This window comes from Lactuca virosa, chromosome 4 (genome assembly GCF_052849685.1).
Source record: "Lactuca virosa cultivar CGN04683 chromosome 4, Lactuca_virosa_CGN04683_v6, whole genome shotgun sequence".
In the NCBI taxonomy this organism is placed as follows: domain Eukaryota; kingdom Viridiplantae; phylum Streptophyta; class Magnoliopsida; order Asterales; family Asteraceae; genus Lactuca; species Lactuca virosa.
Window position 1 is genome coordinate 19,100,139 of NC_136429.1, and position 21,354 is coordinate 19,121,492.

The following is a 21,354-nucleotide window of genomic DNA, read 5'->3' on the forward strand; positions in this document are numbered from 1 at the left end:
CCATTTTATTAGACATCGGGTAGAAGAGGGACTCCTCGTTGTGAAGAGGGTATCGTCGGAAGATAACCCAGCAGATCCCCTTACGAAGGGACTGAGTAGGGTCAAGCATTTGCAGCACGCTAGGAGCGTTGGGCTAAAGGACGATATTAGTTTAGATTAGATAGGTAGGAAACTTGTAATGGATAATTTTTTTGTATTCAACATTTGATGATTAAATAAAGGTGTGTTATTTGTAAGAAAGGTTACTATCTTGTGTTCATTATTTATCTATTGTTTCGATTTTGCATGTTTTGACTTCCTGAATAATAAGATTATTCGAACGGTCCACAATCGCTCATATGTTGGAAGTAGATATGAAAGAAGATTGTCATGAATTTGTTTGTAGATTGTCTAAAAGATTTTAGACATAGCAAAGGTTTGCTACAAAGTTTATGAGTGCTTATGAAATATGATTTGAGCATTGGAATAAACCCGCACTTGATAGTATCACTTCATGAAAGGTATCATGAATGATCGCAAGATGATAAAATCATATAATCTTTAAACCTAGAGATATGGTTATTGTTTGCTAGTTGATTATACATTGATAATGCGAAAACGCATCAGTAATTTGATGTTATAAAACGCATTATTGTGTGTGACTTAACTATTGAATGATAAAAGCATATAAGTCGAAGTTTTTCTGTTCCTTTTATTCTAAGAGGATAAAAGCGATATCTGGCCACTTGATGATTTGGTTTGACTTATGTGTCGGGCCCGGTCAGAACAAAGTTGATGTGTTCAACTAAGTTTTATGTCGAACGAATCAGAGATCGAGAAACAAAGTGGTGAACAATAAGTATTGTAAGCATGATATCTAGAACAGAGGATTTATACGGTCCCTTATCTGAAGGACAAGATTTTGATCAGAGTTGACAACAACGTATAAGAGCTACGATTGCTAATCGGATCCTGAAGACATATGTGAGATATAGTTACTAGACTTATCCAAGTGGGAGACTGTTGGATTAGTGTCTAAGCCCATAACTATATTTGGTATGTACTTGACCTGGTTGTGCATGGTCCTTTTGGGTTGCCTTCACCAAAGCAACTTGACAAAGTAATTTGATGTGAGAGAGAGAAAGGATAATATGATTTATTAATATATTATAAGAATAATATATTAAAGGAGAAATCATATTTATTTAGTTAGTATTAGTCATAAATTAATTAGGAATTAATTTGGTGACTAAAAGAGTTAATTAAATAAAGGGGCATAAACTGTCAAATGTATGATAGTTGAGTTTTGGGCTGGGAAACCTAATGGACTAAGGGGGAACGAAATTATGATGAAGGATCATCATATTTTCGTCCAAGGCCCTATTCCAGAAGGTTCCTTGGGCTGCTTGGTGACTAAGCTGTCCATTAGGATTTAGACTGAAACCCTAGCAACCTACAGTATAAATAAGACACTTAGCCTTCAATTTTCAACTACTTGCTTCCCAAGAGAAACCCTAGGCCGAAATTAAGCATTCTCCCTCCTCTCTCATAGTTGCCTTCTTGCTTGTGGTGTTTGTAAGCCATTAGAGGAGTTACAATTGTGACTCTAAGCTCCAAGAAAGAAGATTCAAGCTTCCATTGAAGAGGTAAACATCTAGATTTGATGTTATATGTTAATTTCGAAATTATGTATGCTAGATTAGGGTTTGCAAGTCTTGGATTCATTGCATGTACAATAGAGAAACCTACATCCAAGCATTAGGGTTTGTATGACCACATAGGATTGTTCTTATGTATAAAACCCATCACCTTCCTCCCTCTCTCTCTCTCTCTCTCTCTCTATATATATATATATATATATATATATATATATATATATATATATATATATATATATATATATATCATAACCAAATATCTAGAAGTAATAAAATAGCGATATCCAAATATAATTATAAGACAAACTCGTCATGATTATTTAGTATATTTAATATATAGGCAAACAAACAGAGAATCCATCGCTCAATTCCAAACATGTATTCTTGGTGGGTTATTATTTTCTCTATCCCCGAGCAAGTAGAATCCATCCTCTTTGACCTTCCATTCACAAAATCCTGAACTCTGTGTTGATGAGGCCTTGGGGCAATATTTCCCGGATAAGCTTTTATCAAAAACAGTAAAGGCCGCAGTATTTGATTTCCAAATAAACTTACCATAAAAGAGAGTTGTCTTACCGACATTCATGCAAAAGCTCCAACTTTTGCCTCCATCAGGTTCAATTCTATTATTTCCTAGATCATTGTTTTTTGACTTTACATGAACATTGATTGGATCCGTAAGCTGGTTGTGTATACGCACAGTCCATTCTTTCACGAAATAACAATCTAGATTGGATGTTATGTTACCTACTTGAGATATATCAGAAAATGCATTTGCTATGATTACAAGGTAAAACATTATGAAAAGCAAGCTCATCGTGGGTGTCTTGAATCTTGAATGAGTAAATAAGAAAATAGTTCTACCCATGTATATAAGTTAGGATAAAGTAGTTTGTTAACTCATTCCAAATGAATGATAGCTTGTTTTGTCATTTGAAAGAAATGATAACATTGTGTTTCAACATTTAAGAAAACCGTACTTAAGTAATAAATACGCGAATATCATCAAGCGTAAATTTCAAAAATCATCCACGTAGTTAGGTTCAATATACAAATTTCATCTTTAAGCGAAAATTTTCACTTCGACAACCCATATGATATATTTTAATTGTTGAAATTTTCATTTTTGGTCCAACTTATTTTAATACCATAGTTAAAATCTTGTTTAGATTTAAAAATTTCATGGAGACATTTCTGGAAGAAGAGAAGATCCTCGTTACAAAATTGTTATTGGGATTCCTGAAGATTTTAGAGACTATGTGAGAAAAGTATCCACACTATTTTAATATGATGGTTGAAGAAGATGGGAAGAGATACAAGTTTTGACCTAATTTTGGACGAGATATCAGTGATTAGTTTGTTCTAGGATATGTTGAGGATGCTTAATTTTAGCAAGCTCGGAATCCTCGAAAATTTCTCTATACAGGTTGTTCTGGAAGTTACCTCCAAACAACTTCCAATTGAAGCTCAAATCATGTCGTTGAGATTGTTTCCTTTGATGGACAAAGAAAAGTGAAACAAGTTAAAAGACGATTAGGGGTGGCGGATAGGTGGCGTAGAGGGTTTGTTGTTGGTGTCTCTATATATATAAGACTAATTATGTAACACCCATAAAATCATGCCAAATTTGAACTAAAAAAACATTTCAACCCATTAAAATCATTACATCCTTGTTTTCAAATGTATAATATCAGAGTTTTCCCAGAATCATAAACAAAACATGAGGAGCTGTACGATCATGCCTTCGCCTTGCCGCGATCCCCTGATGTACCTGAAACAATAAACTGAAACTGTAAGCCCGAAAGCTTAGTGAGTTCCCCCAAAATACCCATACTCACATTAATACAAAGAGAATCATAAACAACATACTATGGGTCCAGTCAACCATCAGGTTGGAATACCCCAGGCCCACAACCAACAGGTTGGAATGCCCACATACTATGAGTCCGATCATCCTCGGTATGGAATAATCATGGCCCACAACCAACATGTTGGAATGCCCAGGTCTATTGGCCTCCACACAAAGCAGATAAGCCTCAACCACCAAACAAACATGTGCACATATAACAGATAATCACATAACAGTCTATAGACAATATTGATCTAACATATCATACTACATAGCACCTAATACCATCCTATATACCTGGATCCCGATCTAACAAATCATACCACATACCATATAATATTATATTACCATCTAGGATACCGATCTAACAGACCATACTAACATAACATAACCAGATAACAATCCAAAGGGCCGACCTTGGTGCCTTAGACCCTTGAGTATAATGATGACAACTCACCTCTCAACCGTCACCTCGAAAGATAGCTCAACCTCTCAGATCACCGACACGAACTCCACCACCTATAGTCACCATCAAACCATGTTCATAAATTTCTCATTTCCCAAAATGCCCCCAGAAGTCCACTGGTCAACCCTTGGTCAAAGTCAAAGTCAACGGTCAAGGTCAACAATCCATGTTGACCTCAACTCGTCGAGTACCCTTAGATACTCGCCGAGTTCCTAGCATAACTAGTCAACTCGCCGAGTCATTAGAGTGACTCGTCGAGTTCCTACGGTTTGCGGTCGTAACCTCTTTGGCCAGCTCGACGAGTTCCTCCTGCCACTCGCCAAGTCCATACGTGTCCAAAGGTTGGGAAAACCATATCCGACTCGCCGAGTCACTCATATGACTCGCCGAGCCCACGACAATCTTCATCGGACTCGCCGAGTCTTCCATGAGACTCACCGAGTCTCTTCAGTCCTTTATCCATACAGAGTCTTTTTAAGCCATGCAAGGGCTCCAAATTGTAGATCCAGCTTCCCAAGGCATGTTTATCACGTAAAGTTGCAAACTTTACGTGCATGAAAAGCTCTAAAGTCTTAAAATGACAACACCAAGCTTGTAAAGAAGTCTCACACTTGAGGGAAGGCTCATACTTGTCAAAGCTGATAACTTTATGGATCTAGAGGCCAAAGAGAGTCCAGATCTGAAGTTACAACTTCAGATCCTGGCTTAAACACAATAAACCTTTCCTAACACCCACCCCAAAATAGATTAAAGATGAAATGAGCCAAGGAAACAGCCTAATACCTTCAAGAGAGTGTTAACTGAAGTAGACCTTTTCTTCCCCATGAGTTCCTTGCTTCAATTTACTTGTTTTTCCCAAGAGTTTCCTCACCAAGATCCCTCTTCCAAGCTTTAACACACCAAAGAAACACACACAAACGATTTAGGGTTTAAGGATGTCAATAAGCTGTAAAGGGGAGGATGGGGAGGCCAATGATCCTTTAAATAGGGTGCATAACCCCGGAACTTAGGGTTTCATCTGCCAGCTCCTACTCGTCGAGTCCCTTCTTGGACTCGGCGAGTAGGTCACTAAAACATGTGGACCAACCCGCTGCTACTCGACGATTAGGGCAACCAACTCGTCGAGTAGACCTTGAAATCAAGAAAATCTTATCAAAATCAATACCTGAGAATCGGGGCGTTACCATAGGAGTTAACATGGTTTGATCATAAGTAAAAAGAAGATGCAACTTTTTAAAAACTATATTGATTTCCTAGGAGTTAACATAGGAGAAGGAAAAATAAAATTACAACCTCATATAACCCAAAAGGCTCTAGATTTTCTAATAAGTTAGAAGATTTAAAATCCTTACAAAAGTTTTTGGGTTTAATAAATTATGTTAGACCATTTATTAAAGATTTAGGAAAAATCGTTGGATCTTTATATTCTAAAACATCTATTACATGTCAAAGATATTTTAATCAATAAGATATAAAATTAGTACAAATATTAAAAGAAAAAATTAAAAACCTCCCAGAATTAGCACTTCCATTAGATACAAATTATTTGATAACAGAAACAGATGGATGTAGTCAAGGTTGGGGAGCAATTCTTTGTTGTAAACCAAGCAAATTTAGTGAAAAAAAAGTTTGGAAAGAATTTGTAGATATAATAGTAGTAAATTTAAAGAAAAAGGTAATATAAGTAGCATAGAGGTAGAACTACTTGCCATCAATTATGCGTTAGACATTTTTGAATTATTTATCATTTCTAAAAAAGAAATAAATCTTAGAACTGATGTGAAGCTATTGTTTCTTTTTACAATAAAATAAATGGAGATAGTAAAAGAAGTAGTAGAAGAAGATGGATAAATTTCTTAAATCGAATAAACAACACTGGATTAACTATTAATATAGAACACATTAAAGGAAAAGATAATAAGGCAATTTATATTTTAAGTAGATTATTAGAAAATAAATTTATAAAAATTAATTATGTTTTTTCCATCTCAGATGTCTCGGTCCAATTCAGGTAATCCTCGAGGTCATCCACCATTTTGTGGTATGGTAAGGCCAGAAGGAATTCCACCAGTAAATTCTTTTGGAGCAAGACCAATACAATCTTCAAACAAATACTATTATGATAATATTAGATTTGGTAATCAGACTTTACAAGTTTTTCCAAATAGTAATATTTCTTTTAAAGCTTTACCACATGTATCTCTTAGTAAAGAAGAAAAATGCTTATTAGATAATTTACGGATAGCTTATGGACGGGATCCTAAAGACAGAAAATATTTTATTGCATGTTTAAATGCTTTATCAGAACATTTTAACCAGACTCACAATCGTTTTAAGTTTTATGTTGTTTTGAAGGGTAAGAAGACATGTTTCTTCCACACATAGATAGAAGTCGTTGAAGCCATATAAGGGTTTATTGATCCATTATATAAAGGATTTAATGATTATCAACATGCTTTAATAATAGCAAGAATGCATTTAGGCATGAATTTTTATATATCAGACTCTCTTAGGCATTATGTAGAACCTCCAGTTAGTTATTCAGTAACCAACGATTCAAGTCATATTTTGTTTTGTGATCACTGTGAAACCATGAAAAATAATTACAAACTTTTAAACGAAGAAATCTACAAGCGTAGAAACAAAAAACAAGATCTAATTAATAGAATTAACAATTTACAAAAAAAGTTTGCATTCTCAACAAACAGAAGTAATAAATATTTCTATCGGTTCCTCTTTTGATCCCGAAAAGAAGAGTAAGATGGGTACTCACTCCCCAATGAGTGATACAGAAGGTACTAGTAAGCCAGAGAAGTTACTAGCTAGTCTAGTGAGTCCGACAACTAGTAAAGACTTATCAAATCCGGTGATAGCTATGGGATTGCTAAAATCTCAGGAGACACAGAGGACTCCTGATTCCTCTACAAACAAAAATAAGGAGACACAGGGGACTCCATTTTCCTCTACAAATAAAAATAAACAAACAATAGAAATTTGGGATTCACTTGGAGAACCAGGAAAACACAAATATTTCTTAGTCAGATATAGCCCTTCACCCAGTCCAAATAATCCAGAATTTCCCACTTTTACCCTAATCCCAGAAAACCCACATTCTTGTATTTTTAAAGATGCCCAAAATCCAAATTATTCTTAAGAAAGCCTCCAAAATATTACAAACCAAATAGAAGACCATAAAAAATATTATGAAGCCTCTTCCTCTAGAAAAAATCCAAAAAAGAAAAGATTCGATGAAAAAACTCTTCAAGAAGCAGTTAATAAAACGATTCAAGAAATATTGAAGACTATAATTCCATATTTAGATGACAATTAAGAAAAAACTATTGTTGAAGAGGAACAAAGAAAAAACACTCCTATGCCAGCTTATTTGTCATGTCCAATTGATAATGTATCTAGCGAAGAAAGTGGAAGCAATAATTCAGAAAATCAATTTGGTCCGGATGAAGACAACAATCAATCAGATGGTGCATTTTCTTTTGATTCGATTGCCAGACACAATCTCGACACTTGAAGATTTTTTACTATTGAAGATTCTCTAGAAGATTAAAAAAAACTACTATTAAAGATTTTTTAAAGATAAAAAACGATAATTTTAGTCAACAATGATAGACAAATCATTTACTATTACAAAATTTCATTTCAAAGAAGACGACAACTTCCATTATGAAGCATTGATGGAAAAGACCTCAACCACAAATTTCCACCATCTAAATTTATGGAGACAACTTTATGAAGGACACTTGTGCATTTTTCAGTAGTTTCGGTAATATTTTCCCTTTCAAATTCCCTATATAAATAAGCATTTGTTTAGAAGTTAGACACAACTACCAAGAAGCAAAAAACCCCTCCCTCTCACTCTTTCAACCCATTCACTTAAAAGTTCTTGAAGCTCTTCTTCTATTTTGTTGTATAAACGTTGTAAGATATCCAAGTTTGGATGTAAGTTTCTTTCCTTTATTTAATTTTAGTTTTTAAGGGATTTCCCGAATGGGAAAACCTTAAGTCCTTTAATATCATGGAATTTTAGTTCGAGGTTCCCATATGTTTCTATGATATTTTAATTCTCATTTATAAATTTATTGTAAAATATACTGTAAGATAAAATAAAGTTTGTTTAACAAAAATATTGATTATAATAATATTTGTTCATATCTCATCTTAATAGTGTTTATAATCTTTATTTCTTACTAAGTGACGCACATATTGGACATACGAAGGCCCAAAGTGAGCTTATTATAAAGTCATTTTCTGGTGGGGAAATGTATTTAATAGAGATTATACAAAAAAAAATATAGGGAACAAGAGTAAAATTATATTAATATTAAAAAACCAACTTAAGGAAAGTACCAAGTACAAATTTTACACATTATATAAAACACATACACACACGATACATAAAACACAACACATAACACGATACATAATACACATACATGATACACAACACACGTCAATAAAAGCTTGTATCGTACTATTAGACTTATACTTGTCTTCCATTTGCAAAATAATAATAATAATAATTATTATTATTGTTAATATCACATCTTAATAGTGTTTATAATCTTTATTTCTTACTAAGTGAATTATATATATATATATATATATATATATATATATATATATATATATATATATATATATATATATATATATTGAACATTTCCAAAAAAAAAAGAAATAGAAATGTATGTTCATATGATATATTTCCATCTTGATTTAGATATATGTTCATTCCAAATGGTATATATTTGCATCATATATACAGGATTGTAAAAAAAAACATATAAATTTTCTTATATATATTGACAAACAAAAAACAAATTATTTTAGATATAAACTTTCTACAAAGCACATGAGTATATATCCCTTACGTAATCACAAAATTATATATTTTCGCATATAAAAACAAATAAATAATTAATAGGCTCACTAACAAAGTTTATCTTTTAGCGAATAATTTATTAAAATAGGAAAGGGGCTTTGTCATCACAACTCCCAAATCCCAAAGAAAAGGGTAAAAGAGTTTGAGTTGGGAACAGGAAAGCATGGGGGTATTATAGTAATATACCCAAGTATAACGACTATATGGCCAATCCTGTAAAAGGCAACCCCACGCCGCCGGCACCTGAAGCTGAGTAACCCCAGTTCATCTGTTCCAGATCTGCTCACCCCTCGCCATGAACATCTTCAAGAAGAAGACATCACCCAAAGGTCAGTAACTCAAATCCACTTCATCTTTCTCTTTTACTTTTTTCTTTTCCGAAAATTCCCCCCTAAATGTTTTGCTTCGTTTTACTTCCGCCGTATCCTAATTACGATGTTAACTCTTTAAAGTTCGTCGAATCAAGTGTACATGTTGCTTTCATTGTGAGTTAATTTCTTTATTTCTAGAAAAATGAGAAATGACACAACCTTACCCCATTTGTCAAAACAATTCTAATTGCTAAAAGAGGGAGTACGTATGATGGTGGGCATAACTTTCGGTTTCCACTTTTTCCAGTGATTATTGTTATGGTTCTTCCGAAGACGACTGCTTTATGTTGTAACATTTTGAAGATTTTAAAAAAGGGTTTAAGCAACAATGACCTAATTGCTAATTCGGGTCATAAAGATTCTCTTGTGTTGTGCTTGATAAGTAGTAAAACAGTTTTCTAAAAACAATTGGAAGTTCAGTTTTCCATAAACGAGACGGAGGAAGTACATCTTTTGATTCTTTATCTGTTAGATGATAAATTGCTTCTTTTTTTCGTCAATTTACAGATGCACTGAGGACAAGCAAAAGGGAAATGGTTGTAGCCACATCGGGTAAAGATTATTTCTTCTTATGGTTTGTTTTAGTAAAAATTAAAGTTCTTCTGAACAAATTTTTTGCAATAGAAGGACCAAATTCGGTCAGTAAAACAATGAAGTTATATGCAACTATGTATGTTTTTGGTGTAATGCTTAAAACCTGGAAAAAAAATTCTGTTTCTTAACATCATACAAACACTTGTTTAGAAGATAACATGTACAGTATAATATTCTATTAGAATATTTCACGTATATTTTGAAAAAAACGGTAATTTATTATTATTATTATTAATATTATTATTATTATTATTATTTGGATAAAAAAATGACGAAAATAATATTTAAAAAAAATTTTCAAAAATTTTCATTTATTTTGCATTTAATTTTTTTTATCTCCAACACATAACACGCACATACACGATACATAAAGCACAACACACATAGTTGCATATAACTTCATTGTTATATATGAAAAACCAATTTACCATGTTAAAGTCTATTTGAAAAAATAAAAAAAATGTCTTTTAATAATTTTGTTTCAAAGTATTGGCTTCGGCCCCTTAGATAAAATGTTCCTCCGCCCCTGGGAATACTTGTGTTATTTTATATAAATATTTTTATTTGAGTATTTCATTATATTTTGGATTTGTTAATAAAATTTATAAAAAAAACATAAGCTTCTTGTCCTTATATATATAAGTAAATTATTTAGAAAATAATAAATAATTAATTTCAATAACTTTGATATGAACGGAGATCCCAACAACAATTCTCTTCCTTCATACTAACTAACAAGTGCTTGCATGTTCGCCAATTTTTGTTAAGAAATAGAGACAACTGCTTTTTATAAGTCTTGTTGGCGGCTTCATTTTCAAACAATTTTGTAACTGAACATAAGTACCAAATCATAATCCAAATGAAGTATTTAACTATTCCGAGTTATATAAGCAAACTCTAAATCAAATACTTACATAAAACCAAAACCATAATCTAAATGAAATGTTAAGAATAAGAATTTATTTTTATTTACAAAATCTAAAATCCAAATCAAAGTATTCAAATGTTTATATAACAAAAAGAATCAAAGTATTGATACGACTACTTATATAAAAATTTCAATCCAGTATTAAACTATTAATACTTACATAAAGTAATAAGAATATATACTTTTAATAACAAAATCGAAAATTGAAACTATATATGTATAAAAAAAAGTATTCAAAATACTTATATAAAAATTTACAATCAAGTAAACTGTTAATACTTAAATAAAACTATTAATAATGGCAAATAAAAATCGAAAACAAAGTATTCAAATACCTAAATGAAAATAAAATCATAATCAAAATCAAATGTAAAGAATAAAAATGTAGTTTTATTAACAAAATCTGAAATCCAAATTAAAGTATTTAACTCTAAATACTTATATAAAAAAATCTAATATAAAAGATCCAATAAATACTCAAAATAAATATTAAGTCTTAATACTTACATAAGATGAAAATATTGTCAAATCAAAGTATTAAATTATAAACATTCATAATATATATATATATATATATATATATATATATATATATATATATATTATTAGTTATATAAACAAAATCTAAGTCTAATACTTACATAAGATGAAATCTAAGTCCAAATTAAAGTATTTAACTCTAAATACTTATGTAAAAAAATCTAATATAAAAAAATCCAATAAATATTCAAAATAAATATTAAGTCTTAATACTTACATAAGATGAAAATATTGTCAAATCAAAGTATTAAATTATAAACATTTATATATATATATATATATATATATATATATATATATATATATATATATAATAAAAATAAAAATCCAATGATCTATTACTAGTTATATAAACAAAATCTAAGTCTAATACTTACATAAGATGAAATTTGTCCAAATTAAAGTATTTAACTATAAATACTTATATAAAAAAATCTAATATAAAAAAATCCTATAAATATTCAAAATAAATATTAAGTCTTAATACTTACATAAGATGAAAATATTGTCAAATCAAAGTATTAAATTATAAACATTCATAATACATATATAAAAAATAAAATAAAAATCCAATGATCTATTACTAGTTATATAAACAAAATCTAAGTCTAATACTTACATAAAAACAAAATCAACGAGAATAAGAATATAATACTTAAATAAAAAAACAAAAATCAAATAAAATTATGAATGGAAACAAAACAAATACTTCATAATAAAAAAATCAAATGTGAATAAAATGATATAAATATAGTCTAATTAACAAAATCTAAAATCCAAAAATCTAAAATTCAAATTAAAGTATTTAGCTCTAATACTTATATAAAAAATCAGCTTATATAAAAAAAAATCCCATAAATATTACATAAACAAAATCCAAAATAATTAATACTTACATAAGAAAATAATAATGTAAATCATGTAAGTATTTATAATTTAATAAAACTATAAGAAAATAATAATGTAAAATCATTTAAGTATTTAAAATTAAATAAAAGTTTACTTATTGTATAATTTATTATCTAATATCTATTTATATTTTACGAGATTTTTTATTGATACACATTAAAATAATTAGATGTCTGTATATTTTGCATATTTCGTGTAATTCCCGAATAAAAAATAATATAAAGCAACCATTTTCGTTCTAAAGAGTAAATGATTAACTAACCGATCAATACATGAGACCAAATATAATTATATAACGCTGTGCTACTACGCCACACTACTATAGATTCCAACCCCACCATGGAGACCGATCGGCTTCCCTTAGGAAGAAGTAGTTGGTTGGTAAGAGAGAGCAATGGCAGCAGCATCATTTTGAGCATCTTTTGATGTTTTGAATATGGATGTAAAAGCATAGGTGTAGCCATTGACATTAATTGAAGCTTTAAAACGGGGGTCGTGGTCTTGGCCCATCTTTCTACATGAGTAAATAGGGTATGACCCTCCTTTTTTTTGGCATAACTCGTTCAACTTAGATTTTGTTGGTTTTTGATAGTTTTTGTTGATGCGGAGTACCAGAATAATCTAAATCACATTTTCGAAAAATAAATTATTTAAAGTTCGAAAAATAAAACAAAGACTAATAATGTAATTTTGACTAATGAATGTAATTTTGACTAATGAATGTAATTTTGACAATAAAAGGACATACCATTTCTGAGGTTAAAGAAAGCGACTCCAACAACATCATTTTCAGCTTCTTTAGAAGTTTTGAATATCGAATTCGAACGATAAATAAAATTATTAACCACAATTAAACCTTGGAAACGGGGGTTATAAGCTACACCATACTTCAAGCAATTATACCGAGGATATGACAAATTATGTTGCTGACATAGTTCATTTAGCCTGCATTTGTCCATTGACTGTTTGTCGTTATGACTAAGAGAATATGAGGAAGAGAGAAAAGATGGGAGGGGTGAACAACAACACCCATTTTCCATCATTATACTCTCTTCCTCATATTCTCTTCGTCACAACGACAAACAATCAATGGACAAATACAGACTAAATGAACTATGCCAACAACATAATTTGTCATATCGCCGGTATTATTGTTTGAGGTATGGTGTAGCTCATAACCCGCGTTTCCAAGGTTTAGTTGTGGTTAATAATTTTACTTATCATTCGAATTCGATATTCAAAACTTCTAAAGAAGCTGAAAATGATGCTGCTGGAGTCGCTTTCTTTAACCTCACAAATGGTATGTCCTTTTATTGTCAAAATTACATTCATTAGTCAAAATTACATTATTAGTCTTTGTTTTATTTTTTGAACTGTAAATATATTTTTTTTTTCGAAAATGTGATTTGGACCATTTTGGTACTCCGCATCAACAAAAACTATCAAAAACTAACAAACCTAAGTTGAACGAGTTATGCCAAAAAAAAAAGGATGGTCATACCCTATTTACTATTGTAGAAAGATGAGCCAAGACCACGACCCCCGTTTTAAAGCTTCAGTTAATGTCAATTGACATGGCTACACCTATGCTTCTACATCCATGTTCAAAACATCAAAAGATGCTCAAAATGATGCTGCTGCCATTGCTTTCTCTTACGAACCAACTACTTCTTCTTAAGGGAAGCCGATCGGTCTCCATGGTGGGGTCGGAATCTATCGTAGCGAAGCGTTATATAATTATATTTGGTCCCATGTATTAAATCGTTTAGTTAATCATTTAATCTTCAAAACGAAAATGATTGTATTTAATGTGTATCGATAAAATATGCAAAATATGCAGACATCTAATTATTTTAATGTGTATCAATAAAAAATCTCGTAAAACATAAATAGATATTAGATAATAAAATTATACAATAAGTAAACTTTTATTTAATTTTAAATACTTACATTATTATTTTCTTATAGTTTTATTTAATTTTAAATACTTACATGATTTACATTATTATTTTCTTATGTAAGTATTAATTATTTTGGATTTTTTTATGTAATATTTATTGGATTTTTTTATATAAGTTGATTTTTTTATATAAGTATTAGAGTTAAATATTTATATTTATTCACATTTGATTTTTTATTATTATGAAGTATTTGTTTTATTTTCATTCCTGATTTTATTTGATTTTTGTTTTTTTTATTTAAGTATTAATAGTTGAGTACTTGATTTTATTTAAGTATTATATTCTTATTCTCGTTGATTTTGTTTTTATGTAAGTATTAGACTTAGATTTTGTTTATATAACTAGTAATAGATAATTTGATTTTGATTTTGATTTTTTATATATGTATTATGAATGTTTATAATTTAATACTTTGATTTGACAATATTTTTTTCTTATGTAAGTATTAAGACTTAATATTTATTTTAAATATTTATTGGATTTTTTATATTAGATTCTTTTTATATAAGTATTTAGAGTTAAATACTTTAATTTGAATTTCAGATTTTGTTAATAAAACTATATTTTTATTCTTCACATTTGATTTTGATTATGATTTTGTTTTCATTTAGGTATTTGAATACTTTGTTTTCGATATATAGTTTACTTGATTGTAAATTTTTATATAAGTATTTTGAATACTTTTTTTTATACATATATAGTTTCAAATTTTGTATACATATATAGTTTCAATTTTTATATAAGTATTTTGAATACTTTGTTTTTATACATTTATAGTTTCAATTTTCGATTTTGTTATTAAAAGTAAAGTAAATATTCTTATTACTTTATGTAAGTATTAATAGTTTAATACTTGATTGGAATTTTTATATAACTAGTCGTATCAATATTTTGATTCTATTTTTTATATAAACATTTGAATACTTTGATTTGGATTTTGGATTTTGTAAATAAAAATAAATTCTTATCTTAACATTTCATTTAGATTATGGTTTTGGTTTTATGTAAGTATTTGATTTAGAGTTTGCTTATATTAACTCGGAATAGTTAAATACTTCATTTAGATTATGATTTGGTACTTATGTTCAGTTACGAAATTGTTTGAAAATGAAGCCACCAACAAGACTTATAAGACTTATAAAAAGCAGCTATCTCAATTTCTTAACAAAAATAACACAATTATTCCCAGGGGCGGAACACGAACATTTTATCTAGGGGACGAAGCCAATACTTTGAAACAAAATTATTAAAAGACATTTTTTGGTTTTTTCAAATGGACTTTAACATGGGAAATTGGTTTTAAGAATATATATATTTATCTTTACTATATTATTAAGGATATTGCTCATTTCTTGAAAATTAAGAGGTACAACATATATTACCTCATGTACAATAATATTAAGCATATAACCAATCTTATACGTATTACACTACACGGATCATATACGTATTACACTACACACTACACAGATCTTACCCTAATCTCCTAAACACAGTCGTCATCAAACCAATTCTCATCGTCTCCACCAAAGATGCAGTGATCTCCACCAACGTCTCCCACCTAAGATCCACGGCTGCCGACTTCCCCCACCAAAGATGCAGTGATCTCTCTCGCCTCTCTTTCTCTCTCTCTCTCTCTCTCTCTCTCTCTCTCTCTCTCTCTCTTGAACAGTGAGTTACTTCCATCACCGCCTTCTGTTTCTTGAATCTCTCTCTCTCTTTCTCTACATCTCTATTTACTTGAAAGTGGTTTACGTTTAACAATTGATGACTGATTTGGTGCTTTCAGGGTAATTTCTGAATTGATTTCTTTCTTATCCGTTACTCTCCCTCTCTCATCGATGCTGGCCACCGCCATGTGGTAGCAATGCTATGCATCTTTAACGGTGTTGACGAGTCTTTTTGTTTCTTGACTAGATGCTGAGCAGATCTGGAAATCGCCATCATCTTCTCCGTTTTCTCATCCAGGTAATAGATTCCTCTACTCTATATTTGGAATTTACCATCATCTTCTCCATTTAATTTCTAATTTAGGTGTGTGCATCTTCACTGTTCTCAGCGTCTCCACCGTCGCCACCTAACCTCGGATGGTACGCCACATGATCTTCGAAGGAGCACGGAAGTGAATGGGACCAAATCAGTCAGCTTGGTGTTCATACTCGAAACCTGGTCTTGTTGGCCAAGCCGTCACTCCTGCCGTCAAGGTTCTCCCCTCTTTCTCTACTCCCTTTGTTCTTTACGTGAATAAGATTTCGATTTTAGTCAAAGTAATACCAAAACGGAGAAGGAAGTATTTGACTATCATACTCTTCTCATCTATGTTTTCCTTGCTCGATGCTGATTTTGCCCAAACAATGCATCCTATGATTTGATAGTAGTCTATAGTTATTGGCCGGTAAATATGGTCTTAATTCTATTAAGTAGCTTTTCTTCCTTGAGCTATCATCAGAATAAGATTCCTCTTCATGTTATAGTTAAACTTTTACAGTCAAACACATCACATATAAATCCGAAATTACTATAAAATTTACTAGAAATTAAGATAACTACATCGGAATACAAGAAAAGATGAAGATTTGAACAATTTGAGTAAGAATGTAAAACTGTTTGTAATTGCGAATCGAGTTTGAATTTGGAAAGCAATACGTTCGTGTTTGACTTTCAAAGTCAAAATTGTGTTCATTTTTGCAACAGAAATAAGATAATGTGTGTATTCTTTGTTCTTAGACAATTCAAGATTAATTAATGCCTCAGAAATCTTGTTGAAATAGACCAATTATGATATCTTGGTTTTGTTATATTTTTCTTCCTTGTTTTCTGCTTTTTCAAGTGTTGGTTAAAATGTTATACTTTTCTGTTTTTGAATCTTCAAAAGATATATTCAAATCAAAATTCCTTGTCACCCGAAGTCACATCAAAGTCTGAAATACCACAGGAAGAACTTGAGGGTGGTGTCAAGACTTTATCCCGGAAACTATCAGCAGCTCTTCTAAATATCAGTATCAAGGAAGACTTGGTCAAACAACATTCAAAAGTAGCAGAGGAAGCAGTTGAAGGTATCTAAAACTCTTACCTACTTTATATGTTCCAAAAACACCATCTGACCATTATGCCCTTCTCTATTTTGTGAAAAATGACATGAATGTCCTTATCATTCTCATCATCAAGAGTAGCCTAGAAAGTTTGTCAAGTCCAGTCCTGTCTATTCCAGTCTTGTCATACGTTAAGGTCAACGACCTAATTTTGGAACTTTGAACTTGAAATGGAACAATTAACTTTAGACTCGGAAATATAGGTTTCAATCTCACTACCAAAGTATTTTCGTCTTTTCCTTCTTTTTTTTACTTCTTCATATGCAATTTGAATATATGTTGCTGATATTTGTTAATTTTTTATTGGCCAAGTCAAAAGAAAATCTTAAAAGTTTATTAATTTACTGCATATCGATAATTATAGGTTCTTTCATAGAAAAATGATGTTGACACAATAAAACTTTAGAAAATATCCAGAAAATAGCATTGTACTCTATAAAAATATGATTGTTAACATTTTTTACAAACAAAAGTACAATGTTTTGAAAGTGTGAGTATGTTTTGTTTGGGAAAGTTTGTATCGCTGTTGACAGATTTTTAAAGACTGTTTTGCCCCGATTTGATTAAAAAAGTTATTAAATGTGATATGTGCAAAAGGTGGGTTAAAAAGAACAGAAAAGGTTATTTTTCGTCTTTATTTTGGATAAAGGGCATTTTGGTCCTTTTATAGAAAAATGAAATTTACCAATAAAACTTTTGAAAATATACAGAAAATAGCATTCTACTTTATAAAAAATATCATTTTAACATTTTTTAGAAACGAAAGTACTATGTTTGTTGTGTGACTATGTGTTCCCAAAAAAAATATTGCAACAAATGTGACCGTTTTTTGCCCCTGCCAAGGTATTAGTAAAGCCGGAAAAAACATTTGATAATGATGGAATCTACACATTAAACGTTGTGTACAAAGAAGTTTTATGTGATTAACAAGGTACAATCAACAACTTATTATTTTACAGTTTCTTCAAATATGTATCTTAGATGCTCATTTCATGTTTAATGCAGGGCTAGCAGATGAAGCAACATGATTGCAGATTGGTGTAGTTTATATATTGGACATGTTATAAATGTACAAAACTACATGATTGCAAATTGTTGTTATTTATATATTGTAAAATCAAGTATGAACTATTAGATGAAATTCCAAATGTAGACTCAACTTATGTCGTATTGTATGACTATGCACCTAGCAAGAAACTATGCGTTGAAATAAACTATTCGACACAAAATAGTCTAAAGGAAACTAATCATCACATTAAAACTATATTCCGAAAGAAACTTTTTGCCGTCCGACGCTTAGCACGGGTAAACGGCTAGTACCTTAATAAGCATTTAGCCTCAAATGCTGAATTTTAAAAGGTACAAAATAGAAAGCGATTTGTACAATCAATTTATAAAAATATAAATCTTATTTGGTCAACAATTTGGAAAAGTCAAAAATCTTTTATCGTTTGATTGAGTCCGTATACAAACTTTCAAACTGAGGGGACGTTTGGCTTTTCTTTTGAAAGGCCAAAAGTCCTTTTAGGAAAAGTTGCAAAAAGTCAGGTTTTCCTGACTTTTCCAAAAAGTTGGTTTTCCTTATATCCAAAATTCAAAAGTAGCTTTTAAAAGTGCTTTTACCAAACATCTTTTACTATTTATCTTTTCCTAAAAGGACTTTTGCTCTCTCAAAAGATAAGCCAAATTAATTTTCCTTATATCCAAAATTCAAAAGTAGCTTTTAAAAGTGCTTTTACCAAACATCTTTTATCATTTATCTTTTTCTAAAAGGATTTTTGGCCTCTCAAAAGATAAGCCAAACACCCCCGAAATACAATAGTACAATGCATAGGCTTCCTTATTTCTTGGGATTCGTTTGACCCAGCCCTTTGATCCCCGAGTCGTCTTTGAAGCCTTAGATCCTGGCAAAAATATTCAATTCTGGTTCATACTCCCTTATATCGGGGCTCTTCTTCTTGGCTGGAATCATTTCCCGTTTTACTCCATCAATTGTAAAGCCCTAAGACCCATCACCAACATCGTTTACCCCTGTCACACCACCACTCACACCACCACTGAACCACCATCGCTGCTCTATCCTCTCCGTGTCTCTCTAAAAAAAGCCCTAAACCCCTTATCTCCCTCTTTCTCGGCCGGTCCAGATAAACGATATGCGTCTGCCTCCTTCCGCATTGGCATCTACCTTGTCAAGCACGTTCAAACGAGATGTCCTTGCTCATTTCACACCCACCCTAATTTTGCAATCCACCTTTTTGCAATATGTCATTGAAGCCGAGTATTCGATATTGGAGAAGGTAGGTGAACTTAAAGCCTACAAGCCACGGTACGCATATTTTGAAATTTTGTAATATTAGTATTAATGTTCGATTACGAGTTTTTAGTTTACGAAACATATCCTCTATTTCGTTTTGCTACTGTCAACGATTGTGCAGAGAGATGTTGAACAGGTTCTTCGATTTCAAACGATTTCTATGCTTTAAACACCTTGTTTTGATATTTTGTAACCGTGTGCGTCTAATTTTGTCAGTCATAGGGTTTTCTGAACGACATGCTGGACATTTGCATGCTTTTTTTTGTGCATCTAGGTACCCTTAATTTATCATTTTAAGCATTAAAAGTTGTGTTCTTATGCAATTTCGTATGCGGATGAAATTTCTACTGGTTTAGATTTCATATCATTCGTTTGTTCATATTTACAGTAATTTATTCAATTACTTTAACCCTTACAAATATGTTTGATTTTGAAGCTTTTGATATGTCTGTTTCAAGGTAGTCAGTCTTGATCTTGATCTGATGAAGGGGGCTTATGTTTTCCATCTTTCTTTGTTGCTCAAATATTATTTGAAGGTATCTCCCCTGTTCCTCAGTTACAAACTGAGTTTATTTGTATATGAAGAAGAAAAAAAACAAGAAACAAGTTTATGATTAATGATTGAGTTACATGATCTAGAAGGTAATGGTGGGAATTAAGTAAAATTTATTAAAAAAACATTGGAAATAAAATGCTATAGTAAGAAAGTAAATGAAAGTATTTGTTGTTTCTTGGGAATGGAATTGGATAAACGTACTTTATTTTTCAAAATTTAACGCAAAATCATCGTATTTTTGTTTTGTACTATTTTGTAGGAAATTGAGAAGTTTCTACTTTAACCCTCTATTTAATTATATGTTTGTGTGTTTAACTGTGAGTTTTTGATTGCGGGTTTTTGTTTGCAGGTACTGAAATGTACTGAAATGGCTGTTAACAGTGTGTGCATGTAGACTCTTAAAGGTTTTTATTCAATTGATTTTTGTTTCTAAAGGTTATCATGTGAGGTAAGTTGAGGTTTTTCTTTTTAATTTTGAAGGCTTTTGCTTTTGAGTCAAATGCAACCCATGTTTTGATTCTAAAAGCTTTTGTTTGTTTTACATTCTAAGGTAAAGTTGAGGTTTTTGTTTGTTTATTCAAATAAGCTTTGTTTGTCTTTTAGTCTCAAAGTGACATTGAGTATTAGTGTTTTACAACTAAGTTCAAACTAATGTTTTAGTGATTGATAGCAAAGTTCAAAGTAATTTAAATAATTTTTGGTTCTTTGGATTTAAAAGTAATTCAATTCTATTTGGTGGGATTTGTATAAAGCTGGAGGCATGAGTCCTATAAAGTAAAAACGACATGGGAGTGAAAAGAATACGAATTGGTTATCTTTGTAGCTGAAAACTATATGCATAGTAATTAATACATGGCATTGACCAAAGTCGTCAAAATTGAAAGAGATGATTCAGTTTTATAAGTGTAATCACATTTTGTATTTTAATGTTTAAGTTAATATTTTTTCATGTGTTTCTTTTATTAATTGTTTTTAATTTTAATAAATAGTTGTGAGGTCTATTATATTCATGTTGCCTTTGAAATAACCATATACTTTTTTGCTAAGACTATCAAAAGGAATACACTGATTTTATACTTTAAACAAAGATTTGATTCAAACGAATATATTTTGGTTTACATTTTGGCACTATAGTTGTAATCACTTTTTCTTTTACCTTTTTTTTTTCTTTGAATAATATTTATAAAAATTAGCTTATCGTCTATAGAATTATATGATATTAATAATTTACATGAAT

General features: G+C 30.6%; 2 long non-coding RNA genes across 11 annotated transcripts; both read left to right on the forward strand.

Annotated features, from left to right (window-relative positions):
* The first annotated feature begins 1,610 nt into the window (after positions 1–1,610).
* Positions 1,611–18,461, forward strand: LOC145169462 (uncharacterized). 4 transcript variants are annotated; one of them, XR_013742501.1, is made up of 8 exons: positions 1,611–1,625; positions 8,921–9,181; positions 9,731–9,775; positions 16,073–16,123; positions 16,215–16,359; positions 17,091–17,211; positions 18,091–18,178; positions 18,253–18,461. It is a non-coding gene; the product is annotated as an uncharacterized LOC145169462 (long non-coding RNA). The 4 variants fall into 4 exon arrangements; XR_013742503.1 differs by lacking the exon at positions 1,611–1,625 and adding an exon at positions 7,803–7,909 and having other exon boundaries at positions 17,031–17,211; XR_013742502.1 differs by lacking the exon at positions 1,611–1,625 and adding an exon at positions 7,810–7,909 and having other exon boundaries at positions 15,945–16,123.
* A 629-nt stretch (positions 18,462–19,090) lies between these two features.
* Positions 19,091–21,066, forward strand: LOC145169463 (uncharacterized). Of its 7 annotated transcripts, none has more exons than XR_013742508.1 (4): positions 19,091–19,544; positions 19,778–19,835; positions 20,020–20,097; positions 20,467–21,066. It is a non-coding gene; the product is annotated as an uncharacterized LOC145169463 (long non-coding RNA). The 7 variants fall into 7 exon arrangements; XR_013742506.1 differs by having other exon boundaries at positions 19,092–19,573; XR_013742505.1 differs by having other exon boundaries at positions 19,091–19,835.
* The last annotated feature ends 288 nt before the right edge of the window (positions 21,067–21,354 follow it).